This window comes from Euprymna scolopes, chromosome 35, assembly GCF_053919585.1.
Source record: "Euprymna scolopes isolate OS-2025 chromosome 35, ASM5391958v1, whole genome shotgun sequence".
NCBI lineage: Eukaryota > Metazoa > Mollusca > Cephalopoda > Sepiida > Sepiolidae > Euprymna > Euprymna scolopes.
Genome location: NC_136516.1, coordinates 72,367,497 through 72,380,615, shown reverse-complemented (window position 1 = coordinate 72,380,615; position 13,119 = coordinate 72,367,497). Strand labels below are relative to the sequence as shown.

General features: G+C 35.2%; 1 protein-coding gene across 4 annotated transcripts in view; it reads left to right on the top strand.

Moving 5' to 3' along the window:
* Window positions 1-13,119, top strand: part of LOC145259924 (membrane progestin receptor gamma-B-like) — a 204,058-nt gene that overhangs the window by 106,006 nt on the left and 84,933 nt on the right. The window lies entirely within an intron of this gene.

The window sequence follows — 13,119 nt, the reverse complement described above, 5'->3', positions numbered from 1 at the left end:
CTACTATATATATATATATATATATATATATATATATATATATATATATATATATATATATATAATTTAATGGAGATTAGAACAATAGTCTAAAGAGCAGAGTGTATTTTAATGTAATAGTAAAATTACTAGTTTAATTAAAATACAGGGAAAGAAAAAGTGCTCGTTGTAATTTAGATTTTTTTTTTTTTTTTTTTTTTTTACAAGGGTGTCACCACTTATCAAGGCCCAGAGGCCACTCAAGGATAAGGGTTAATAGGTATACATTAGTCATTGTGATTTTAGCATAGTAAACAGTGGGAATTTTGAAACTTGGATTACTTAGGGGGACGATTCAATTAGAACTTGTTCACATTGGACTTTTTCTTTTTTTTTTTTTCATAGGTATCAACTCATTATCAAGGTCAAAGAGGCAACTCAAGGATAAGGGTTAAAGAGTGTACAGTAGAAATTGGACAATATAATAATCATTAGTAATGAAAATTTGGTAAATTTGATAACTTATATGGAACGGCTCATCAAGAACTTATTTACGTTAGACTTGAAGACAACCATATTGTAGTCAGCCGGAAAGCAGGAAAACGGAAGACAATTCCACAGGCGTGCAGTTCTAATAAAAAAGCTTTGTTCATGGAATCTACGTTTAGATTTAGGCACAGATAAAGAGTGGGGGGAATTATTGATAGTGTTTACAGCTAGACGAGTGTTTCTTGTAAAAGTTTTGCGAGGGGGGACCATAGATTGAAGCTCAGTCGAACACTTTCCATGAAAATAACGATACATCAGAGACAAACTCGCAACATCTCTTCTGTGAGATAGAGGTTGCAAGGAAGAGAAAAGGACATCTCCTACGAGGCTACGAAGTCTATTTTGAACTCTATCAAGGCAGGCCAAGTCCTTTCTAGCAGCTCCTGCCCAGATGTGGCAATAGTATTCCATCCTTGGACGTACCTGGCTCTTATATAGATAGAGAATTGCATCAGCAGTGAGATATCTACTGGATCGATATAAAGATCCCACCATTTTTCCAGCGGCCTTGGCAACAGATTTGATGTACGTGTTCCATTTAAGATCAGGAGTAATGGTCAATCCCAGAAGCTTGTCAAAACTTGAGGCCTCCTGAAGACGAGAGCCATTCATTTCAATTGATGCCAGATGTGGATCAGAATGTTGATGATGTAAAGAGAGGAGCTTGGTTTTAGATGCATTAAAAGTAACCAGCCACTCCTTTCCCCATTGTACTACGTGCTCAAGATCAGAGGAGAGAGAATTGGAGAGAACTTGGTCGTTTACTGTCTTAGATGTACTACCATAAATGGTAGTGTCGTCAGCATAAATGTCTACAAATGATGTAAGGATGTGATTTGGAAGATCATTAATGTAGATCAGGAAAAGAGTTGGGCCCAGGATGGACCCCTGAGGGACACCGGCATTAATACTGTGAGCTTCTGATTTTTGCCCCTCAACTACTACTCTTATGAACCTATCAGAAAGAAATGATTTAATAATTGAGAAGACATTTCCAGCTATACCATAGCTAGAGATCTTATGAAGTAAACCTTTATGCCATACCCTATCAAAGGCCTTAGATATGTCAAGATATATAATAAGCTCGATAGGTAAATATCCTAAAGCTAATTTAATATTTAGTAATGTGATTGATAATTTAAAAATCAAATTATAATTAAATTAAAAATCCGTTTCATAAGAAGGAACAACAACAAAATCAATAATTTGTACGATCGTTTCGGAATACAATGTTTTTATTGTGGTAGACATCAAGTTACGGACAATAATTTTTACATATAGTGTTTTTAACAAACAAAGTTTCCTCATCAGCAAATATTGGGAAGGGTTTTTATTATATGTAAAAGACACCATAAATAAACCTAGCATTAAAAGTAAGGCAGATGTATCTGGAAAAAATTAAAATAAAGGTATGGATTTAACTTGATAAGAAAATTGATATGGGTTAAAGATAGAAATAAAATAGAGTAAAATTATAAATATAAATTTGGTTTAAGTACAATATTATAATAGTATTTTTCGATAAAACTCATAGACACATACACATATATATATACATACATGTATACACACATACACATATATACATATACACACATACACATATACATAAATACACATGTATATATATAAAAATAGACACATGTATACATATACATACATATAGATATATATACATAAAAATATACATACAAATATTTACCTTTTAATTTTTCGCCTTTTGAAATCAGGAACTATGGTCAAAGTACTCATATAGATGCTTGTTATAGCTTTTCAGCTTATGAAATGATAAATTTTGAAAAGGAACGCTTGTGGAATATTTTATATCCATTTGCATACTTTTGATTAAAGAACGCCAAGATTTAAAATTCGAAAGAAAGGGGAGGATAATGTTATTTGTATAATTAAATAATGCAAGGAGGATAATTAGTCATATTTTTTTAATTAAAGAATGCAAGGGAGATAATTAGTCTAACTTAATTTATTACAGAATAATAAAAAAATCTTATAATCTATTTTTATTAATAAGTAATTTTTAATGATTTAAGGTGGTTTGTATTTATTAAATTTAAACCAACGTTTATGACTGCATGTGAAGATTAGTTCCTCTCTTGAATTTAATAGGGTGGTTGTATTTTTTATATCTTCATATTTCAAATTTTTTAGGGTCTCTTTTGTACATAGTGCACAGAATTTATCTCCTGGTTTATATGGTTTGCAAGATTCAATTACTTGCCATTTCAACTTGAAAGAAATATTTTTATTCTTGAGTTGCCAAATATACTTGGATAGAGTAGTTTGGTTTGACGTGAGTGCACAGTGAACAAAGTTAAAAAAATGACTAAGTTCAGCATTTGCCTCCCCACCCCACCCTCATTTAGCCCCCAAAGTCCCCAGGGGACGTCAAATCCTGGTGAAAATGAACAAACGGTGCAGTTTTAGGCCTTAACATATGTAAATTTGAGTTCTGCACCATGCAAAAAAAGAAATGGTTAAATCTATCATTCCGCCCCCCTCCATTTAGCCCCAAAAGTCCCCAAGGCTTTAACATATTTAAATTTGACTTCAGCACCATGCAAAACTGTTAAATAAACATACACAGGAAATTTTTGACAAATATGGTTAAATAGTCTCAAAAATGGAGTGTTTTTATTAGCCCTAAAAGAGCCCCTGGGGCATGCCTAACAGTTATCGCGAAGTATAAACAAACAAAATTATATAGAAATCAGTTATTTACAACTTTTCAGAAAGTTTTATAAAACTCCAAGGCATCAATTTTTTTTAATAAGCACAAAAGTGTTAATTTTAGCCGTACGGAAAGACGAACGGACAAGGGTGAATTTACAGGTCCACCCTCCTTTTGTTGGGGGGACCAAAAATATTTCAATGTGTAATTATCAGATTTCCATTGTTACAAGAAGTTGTAGCATTATATAGAAGATGCAATTCTTAAGCTATTTAAAACAAATATATCAACTTCAACACCAACAGAATTTAGTTTCGATCTCAGTTCGAGTATTTGTTCTTTTTTATTTACAAGAAGTTAATTGTTTAGAAAAAAATACTCGCATCGACATGTGTGTATCTTTCCATATTTTTTACTTCATTTTTTTAAAAGAAATTTGACGTTATGTTTTGCTTTAATTAAAATATAATACTTATGTGTATTTTTGCGACCGAGCAACGCTCGAAGCCTACTAGCATATCTATAAAAGTAAAAATGTGTGTGCGTGTGTGTGTGTGTGTGTGTGTGTGTGTGTGTGTGTGTGTGTGTGTGTGTGTGAGTGTATGTGTGAGGACATTTCTCAATCTATATACTCAACAAATTTTTAATCAACAGACTTGAAATTTGGTATATAAAGTATTCAAACGTAGAAAACTTTTTAATCGGTTTTCCTCCGGAAAAATGGGTTGCTAAGGGATCAAAATTGAAAAATTGCTACTTAGTCGTTGTCAAATTTTTATCTGTTTGCCAACTGCTTCATGACAGCGACATGACAGCGTCCTTATGTTAAAAATAAGTAGTTTGTAAGACACATTTAAAAGTTCGTGTCAAGTTGACCTAGTGGTTATCGTTTTTGACTCACTGTGTTTAGGTTTTGGTTTCGATCTCAGCTCGAGTATTTCTTTTTTTTTTACTTACAAAAAGTGAACTGTTTAGAAAAAACATAATCCTCGTATGCGCTTGTCTCAGTTTCTTTCCGTTTTTTTTTTTTTTTTTTTACTTCATTTACATATGTATTATATACTGTACTGTAATGTGTAACTAATTTTTAATAGGTACTGTATAAAAGTTTGTTAAGGCCTCACCATACAGCGATTTCACCTTATGATCCTAACGGATTAATGCCGTATCTCGGGGTTCTACTGTACTTGAATAGTCGATACATTTTCTTTCTTTCTTTTTTCTTTTTTTTAATGCTGCCTTCTTTTGTAGTGGTCACTTGTATTTCGAATTGCCTATGTCCGTGACACGAATTTGGCTTCTGACTTCTTACCAGGATAATAATGTCTTCCTGTCTATTTAAAGTTGATATGTCTATGACATTTACTGATTAAATCTTTTGAAACTAAATCCAAGCCAATTTCTCATTTCATCATTATGCTGTTAACAGATGATCTACAAGAATAGAGCCCCCTTCTTCTTCCTTAACCTCCTGGAGTATGAAATTTGAAAAAAAAAAAAATAAATAAAGAAAAAAAGTTTTTATATGTCAAGTATTGTCTTCTATAAGGTTTGTGATTACTTCTGCAATTACTGCATTTCTGGATATTAAAAAAAAGGTTGAATCTCTTACAATTCTGAATTTTTTAGATGAGGGTCGATTGTTTATATTACTTGTTTTCATCGGACTATTCTTCTCATCTTGAGTGTTATTTGTGCAACGTTTCGGTCGGTGTAGCTTCCGACCTTCGTCAGGTATGTTGGTCGCCATCTTAGAAAAGAAAGGAGAAAAAATCCCTTATTTCTTATTCGTATAAAGAATTTTAAGAATGTACAAGTCCGAGTCAAAAATGTTAATTTCGTAATTTTTCGAGAAATCTTTCTGATCAACATTCATATAATAATAATAATAATAATTATATATATATATATATATATATATATATATATATATATATATATATATATATATATATATATATATATATATATATATATTAATTTTAAATATTACTCATCCAGGGAAACACTGATAAAAAATATACCAACTTTATGGGTGTTTGTTTTATAATTTTTTATTTTTAGCTGGACACATGCACAACTGTTCTTTATATAATACATAGGATAAAACGGTGTCTATTCTAAAACCTTATGTTGGCTGGATTTTAAAAATTAAACCTAAATAGCATTTGAACTGAAAAATAAAACTTTGATCTGAATAGCCAACTTTCAGTTGTTATTGTTTTATGTTACACCATAACACCAAAAGATGGAGGAAGTGAGGGAGCATGGCTGTGGAAATCCTTTTACCCGAATACGATGTCCAGCATGTTAAAAATATACCATTTGTTGTAAAAATCTAATGGATAAACATCTGAAGAAGTTGGTGGGGACCGGATATTTTTACGGAAACATAAATCGTAAAATTGCCAACTCATTAATGAAACAGCTGTAATGGAAAAATCCAGGAAATAAACGAAGGTTATAAAAAAGAAAACGTGAGTCTTTGAATTTTCAACAAAATTTTGCACTATATATATATATATATATATATATATATATTAATCGTTTGGTGGTCAATTGATCCAGGTTTCGTTAGTTGAGTGACTTATGTCATTATTATTTTCAATGCATTAAAACAAGAGAAAGGAATGGGCTGGGCGGGCGAGAAAGAGGAGAGAGAGGGAGGGGGAAGCGAGAAAGATAGAGACATGGATTGAGAGAGGTAGAGAGAAGTTTTAATATAAAGATGTTCCGCACACTTTTTAACCTCTTTTGTTATTTATTATTTTTTTTTGTGTGTGTGGACCCGGGCAACGTGGGGTAGTTCTGCTAGTTTATTATGAATGTAACCTTTTATGCGTGTCTTTTCGTGTCCCCTGCATTTACATAATTTCCGTGTCTTACAAATGTCTTTCTAAAACGGTTTTCCTTTTTCTTTTAAACTAGATTTCTCATTTTAATTGATGTTAATTATTTAATCTAAACATAGAAACGGTCGGTGAAGTCTGGAATAATGATGGGACTGCAACCGACAGGCGTAATCTATTGCAATAATAGTAATTAGAAAAATCTAGACACTTGCTTAGATGTGAATACGGGATGGGGTGAAGGCGAAGCGTCTGACTTGAGAGATAAAAGTAAAAAAAAAAAAAAAAAAAAAGCTTGCCATCCCATCACTTTTAGATTTTCGTTGAGAAAGTGGCAGTGGTCCATTGGTTAACGACACGAACTGACGAGCTAGGTGTTCCAAGTTAGAATCCAGTTTGTTCCACAAAATGACTTTTACTTAGGATGTTGGCTACGTTGGCCTTTTGGCTAGGGACAAAGTGTAGTGTCTGTTATTACACTTTACCTCTTCTCTCCTCGGTCAGTGGGGGTGGGGGTGGGGAGATCATTCTAGACTGATACAATTTTTATTTTTGTTCCTAACCAAAGTGCTCCTTTTTGGGGAGCTGGATTTACCCCACATTAAAAACCGGCCGGCCCATAAGTCCAAAGAGTCCCTTGTGTTTAACTCCGCCCTCCTGGGGAGGCAAGTCAATAGGAACCTTTGTCCTTTGGCAAGGAGCAGAGTGTAGTATCTGTTATGATACAACACTTCACTTTTTCTGTCCTCGGTCAGTGGTCAGTGACTGAGAGAATTTATATTTTGTTCCTATCCAAAATTTCCCTTTTTGGAGAGTTGGATTTTTCCCCACATTAAAAACCAAACTTGTGTCTAACTCTGCCCTCGTGAGAAGGCAAGAAAATAGGAACCTTGCTGTGGTCCCTCCTGTAAGTACTGATATCTTTTTAGAAAGAATTTTGACTAGAAAAAATATCGGGGAAACCTATGCCAACAATAGAATCTTTGGATTCATATATGATGACGATGACTGTGTGTGTATGTATGTATGTTTGTTGCATGTGTATGTATGTATGTTTGTTTGCTTGCTGCATGTGTATGTATGTTTGTTTGTTTGTTGCATGTGTGAGTTTGTTGCATGTTTGTATTGTATATATGTACATGTTTGTCACATGTATGCGTGTATTTTATGTGTGCATGCATTGTATGTTTTATGTGTATATATTTCTTTTTATGTGTTCGTGTGTTGCATGTATATGTGATGTATGCAGGTGTGTATTTGGTATGTGTGTGTTTGTATGTATGTGTGTGTTGTATTGCATATGTGTGTTGTTGCATAAGTGCAAGTGTGTTCATTATATATGTACGTTTGCTGCATGTATGTGTGTGTTCGTATAATACAGGGGGGGGGGAGACGATAAAATTGTCGCCTTAGAAAAGACGACATAATTCCATTTCCATTTGATGAAAACCGTTGGCCAGTTGTGTACAAATCCCAAGAGTGATAGGAGCCTTGTATCATGTCCGAAAGTGACACAATGAGAGCGAGATCATAGATGCACCGCTGTACAACTTGTGCTCTCTACTGATCTAAGTTATGATAACAGGACCATTGCCAGCACCTTCAGATTGCAAAGCCGGACGATTTAACACTTGAGGGCATGCCCAGGGTGATGAAAACAAAGTTTCTGGTCACGGTTATGGTTTTTGGTGTGGTTTCAAGTGAAGGTCACATTATGCCACCTCACATCTTTGAAATCGGCTTGAAAGTCAACACCAAAGTGTACCTGGATGTGCTGAAGAGTGTGGTGATCTGATGAAATCAGGTGCCGCTCGGCACCAACCCACAAGTTCAAAAAAAAAGTCTTAGCTTTGGCTTCAGAAAGTGTATTATGACTTTGTACCCTTCTCTTATTGGTCTCCCTCCTCCCTCTATGACACTATTGGTGTCATGAATGAATGCAGCGAGGTGCATATTGCGGTGAGAGGGGGTGTTTGACCGGACGGGATGGAGTGAAGGAGTGCAGAAGAGGGGGTGTTGATGTCTGATTGGGACAAAACAGAAATGTCTATGGGATTTTGTCAGAAAGAGAAAAAACAAATAATTGTTTTTATCTCATTGTCTTTATATATCTGTTAACATGAAAGGTTGTTTTTAAAAACTCTGTTGAGAGGTATGAAGAGATCCAGAGATCCTTAGCTGATTAAGGCTGACAACTTAGAATGGAGGTCAAGGGTAAGGGTCGCCGCCAAGCATTGTTCGACTTGGAATGACTAATCACTCCTAATTTGATAATAAGTAAAACCCCCAGTGCAAATGAGGGTTAAAATTTGGTAGAGATAAGCTCTAAGAGGAAGAAAGAAAGGGTGTTTGTAACCACTCTCTGAAGAAGCGGTGGGGAAAAGGGGTTGGATTTAGAAAAAGGAATTCTAAAAAGAGTAGAGTCGTAGCCAGCAAACTGAATGGCTGGGCTGGTCAAGTTCTCCCGATTTGGGAGCCCTCAGGGCCTGATGTTATGATGTTAACTAGCCTATGTTAATGGGAAATCTGTGACTTTACTGGTCTGGTCTTACATCGTTATGAAGTAATGAAATTAATAAATAGTTTGTTATTGCTATAAACCAGAGTTCTGTTTATTTGTGGTGAGGACTCTTCATTTTGCAGCAAGCCGCAAGGACCAGCGGAGTGATTGATGTACCCGGAGACTACCTACACAGGGTAGGAGACGATTCGAGCGAGAAGCAAAGCGCCCCACCATGAAAACACAGTGGGTGAAGACGATCAACAGGCCAACTTGTGACGGGACAATGTACGATCGAAAGAACACCTGTCATATCGGGTGGAATCCGACGAGGTTAAGGACACCTGCTGTGGTTGGTGCAGTATCAGTATCGGTCACGTTATACCTCGATCTGAACTTGTTAGACTACTTCATTTGGTCATACGTCAAGAACATCACCAACATGACCTCTCACAACACCAAAGGCAGCCGGATTGCCACCATCCACCCAGTGTTTGTCAAGCTCCTGCCGGCATTTGTGGAAAAAGCACGCTCCCAATTCCGGACCCGTATCGAGGCGGTGGTTGAGGCTGAAGGCGGCTACATTGAATAAATATCAGCTCTATTACATAATCAAGTTACCTGAATTGATTTTTTCAATAAAAGTTTTAAAATAAAGCTGTAGTGTTCTTTTCTTTAGAGCAACAATTTTATCGTTATTCTCTGTATGTATAGTATATCTGTTTGTATGAGTTTATGTATGGTGAATATGTTTGCTGTTTGCGTGTGCATGTACTATTATGTATGCGTGTGTCTGTTGCATTATTTCGCTTTATTTTAATGCTATGTTCGAGACAAAGGGGAGCTGTGATGTATTATTAAAAAGTAATTGACAAATCGACAAATTGTTAGCTGACATAATTGTCTCCTTTTGTTAATAAATTGAATCATGTTTGAGGTCTCCAAATTACTGACTCATTATTTAGAGTTCAGAGTTGTCGGCTTTTGTAATAGTTTTTTTAATGTTTTTAATGTTTTTAATGCAGCTAAATTTTTGTGCTTTTTCTTTTTTTTTTTCTTTCCAAAGACCTATTACAAGCTTTTCATTTATGGCTAAATTCAGTGAAAGAAATATATATTAGATGTTTGTTGAACAGAGTCGACTGATCGATTTTTTTTTTTAATATGTTGTTTTAAGCAAAAAACAATATTACGAACCTAATTTTCATGTCGAAAATAGTAATATATCCCAAAAATTACGAAAATTCCTCGAGTAGAAAGTAATTTACTGTTAAAAGTATTTTCACGGAAAATTGGGTAAAATTGCATTTTTCTTAGACGTTATGAAGTAGACGGTAAGAGTCTACACACAGGGGACATAACATTAAAATTAATTCCATTATTTATTACTCTATACAGGCTGTCCAAAAAGTCACTGGGAGGTTTTGAACTTAAATAGATTCTTTATTTTTGATATCTTTCTGTAATTTTAACACAATCTAGCTAAGACATTGGGAAATTAAAAAAAATGCAAAATTCAAACAATCTTTATTTATGAAAAATAATGTCTTTTAAATATTGCCCATTTTCAGTTTCGCATATTTGTGCTATTTCCAAAACATTATTCATGACAGATTGCAGAATATCTGGATTGCGATTAAACTCTCTTATTTCGTTCCTTTTTTTTTTTTTTCTTTTTTTTTTTACAAGGTGGTCACCACATATCAAGGCCCGGAAGCCACTTAGGGATAAGGGTTATTGTAAGTACAGTACGTTAGTGTGGAGATTTAATGAAGTGTCTACTTAAGGAGGCGGTTCATCAGGAATTTGTTTACGTTGGACTTGAAGACATCCAGGTTGTAGTCAGGTGGAAAGCAGGCAGACGGAACAGAGTTCCACAGGCAGGCAGTTCTAAGAAAGAAGCTTTGTTCATGGAATCTACGTTTTGATTTAGGCATAGATAAAGAGTGGAGAAAGTTTTTGACAGTGGATTCAGCTAGACGGGTGTTTTTCATAAAAGATTGGCGAGAGGGGAGCAGAGATTGGAGTTCAGACGAGCACCTGCCATGGAAATAACGATAAAACAAAGATAGGCTTGCAACGTCTCTTCTGTGGGAGAGAGGCTGCAGGGAAGAGAAAAGGGCATCCCCCACTAAGCCACGAAGTCTATCTTGTACTCTGTCAAGGCAGGATAGGCTGTTTTTAGCAGCTCCTACCCAGATATGGCAACAGTATTCCATCCTTGGACGTACTTGGCTTTTATATAGATAGAGAATTGCATCAGTAGTGAGATATCTTCTGGAGTGGTAGAAGGATCCCACCATCTTTCCAGCGACCTTGGCAACAGATTTGATGTACGTGTTCCATTTCAGATCAGGAGTGAAGGTCAAACCCAGAAGCTTGTCAAAACATGGGGCTTCTCCTAGACGAGAGCCATCCATTTCAATTGATGCCAGATGGGGATCAGAGCGTTGATGATGTAAAGATAGGAGTTTGGTTTTAGATGCATTAAAGATAACCAGCCACGTCTTCCCCCACTGAACCACTCGTTCAAGATCAGAGGAGAGAGAATCAGAGAGAGCTTTGTCTTTTACAGCCTTTCATGTGTTGCTGTAGATGGTCGTGTCATCAGCATAGATGTCAACGAATGATTTAAGTATGTGTTTAGGGAAATTATTGATGTAGATCAGGAAGAGAATTGGGCCCAGGATGGACCCTTGAGGGACTCCAGCATTAATACTGCAGGCCTCTGATTTTTGTCCATCAACCACTACTCTTATGAGCCTATCAGAGAGAAATGATTTAATGATAGAGAGAATATTTCCAGTTATACTGTAGCTGGAAATCTTGTGAAGTAGGCCTTTATGCCATATCTTGTCGAAGGCCTTTGATATGTCAAGAGCAATTGCTCTAGAAAGGAAGCCTTTGTCAAGATATTCACTAATCCTATGAGATATAACCATTAGCACATTTGCGGTAGATCTTGCAGAACGGAAACCATATTGCGTGTCACTAAGAAGGTTATTTCTGCTGAGGTGGTTGACTATTTCTCTATTTAATATGGATTCCAGCAACTTACTCATGACACACATGAGACTTATTGGTCTGTACGGAGAGGGAGATGACTTATCACCTGTGTTCTTAAATACAGGGCATACTGACAAGGTTTTCCAGGGTGTTGGAAAGCACTTCTCCTTAAGGCAGCGCTTAAACAGTTTTGTAAGTATGGGAGCAAATTCTGGTTGAAGTTCCTGATGTTTTCCTTCAATTCTTGCCGAGTTTGGTGTTTGTTAACATAGATTCTTTTTTTAAAATATCCCCTCAAGAAAAAGTCAGCGGCTAGTAAAGTCTGAGAGACGTCGATAAGCTCTTTGAGTCAAAACAATTGACCCCTGATTTTGGTAAAACAATTTCACAACTTGAGTACGTTCTTCAATGCTATACTTGTCCATAACTAATTTCCAAAATATTATTTGCAAAATATTTGAAATAGAGAAAAAAAAAAAATCACTAATGATAAAATGACAGATTTTCAATCCTTCAATGACTTTTTGGACATCCTGTATTATTTAGATCATTTAGACTACAATCCTCATTTGGGTGGTATTTTCATGTTTCGGGGCGATGTAACCTCTGACTTTCTTCAGGTGGACGATTTTTGAAATTAAGAATCTTTATTTCGAATTAGTGAATTTATACAGAATTTGGAAGTGAATCCATTATTTTATTCATGGGAAGGGATTCTTCTTATTCAGTCAGCCATGACCAGGTACAAGTGTTAATTATATTATGTTATGCAAAACATATGTACCGTTTCAGCATAGAATGACCTAACTACAATTAATGTAATATTACTGGAAAATCCTTACTACAGGTAATGATGACTAAAAATAACATTTCCACCCGGACATGGCTGATAGGACGAGAACAATATGTGGACTGAATAAAGGTTTTAGTTAGAAATTCCATATAGATTTCCTAGTTTGCCATAAAGATTCACAAGTTTAAAAAGATGCACATGAAGAAGATCAGGTTACATCCAATTTGCATTTTTTTTTGTCATAAAAACAAACAATTCAATTTAATACATTAGCAAAAGGATTAGTACAGAGCTAGAGCCATACAAAAAACGAGTTATGAAAGAGGTTAGTGTTAGTGTTATAACTCTAATCACTGCAAAAGAATCTATAGCAGAGTGGTTAAAGTACTTGGAAAAATTCAGTTATAAAGTGATATTCTCTTAAAGGTTGAAGATTCAATCCTAAGTGTGTGTGTGACTGAAAAATACAATTGCAAATTATTTAGGACCTTTATCCAGTCATGGCTGACAGAACGAGAGCATGCTACTCCCATGAATAAATAAAGGCTTCCGTTCAAAATCCTTTGCACATTCTTGAGTTCAACAGAAACATTCCAGAGTTTGGCAAGATACACCTGAAGAAGGTCTGAGGTTACATCGACCGAAAAGTTGTGAAAATGACACTCGAGATGAGAACAGCAGTCCAAATAATATGAAATATTTGTTGATTTTAAACTACCTGTAAAACTAAAGATTCTTAGATCTTAATAACTAATTA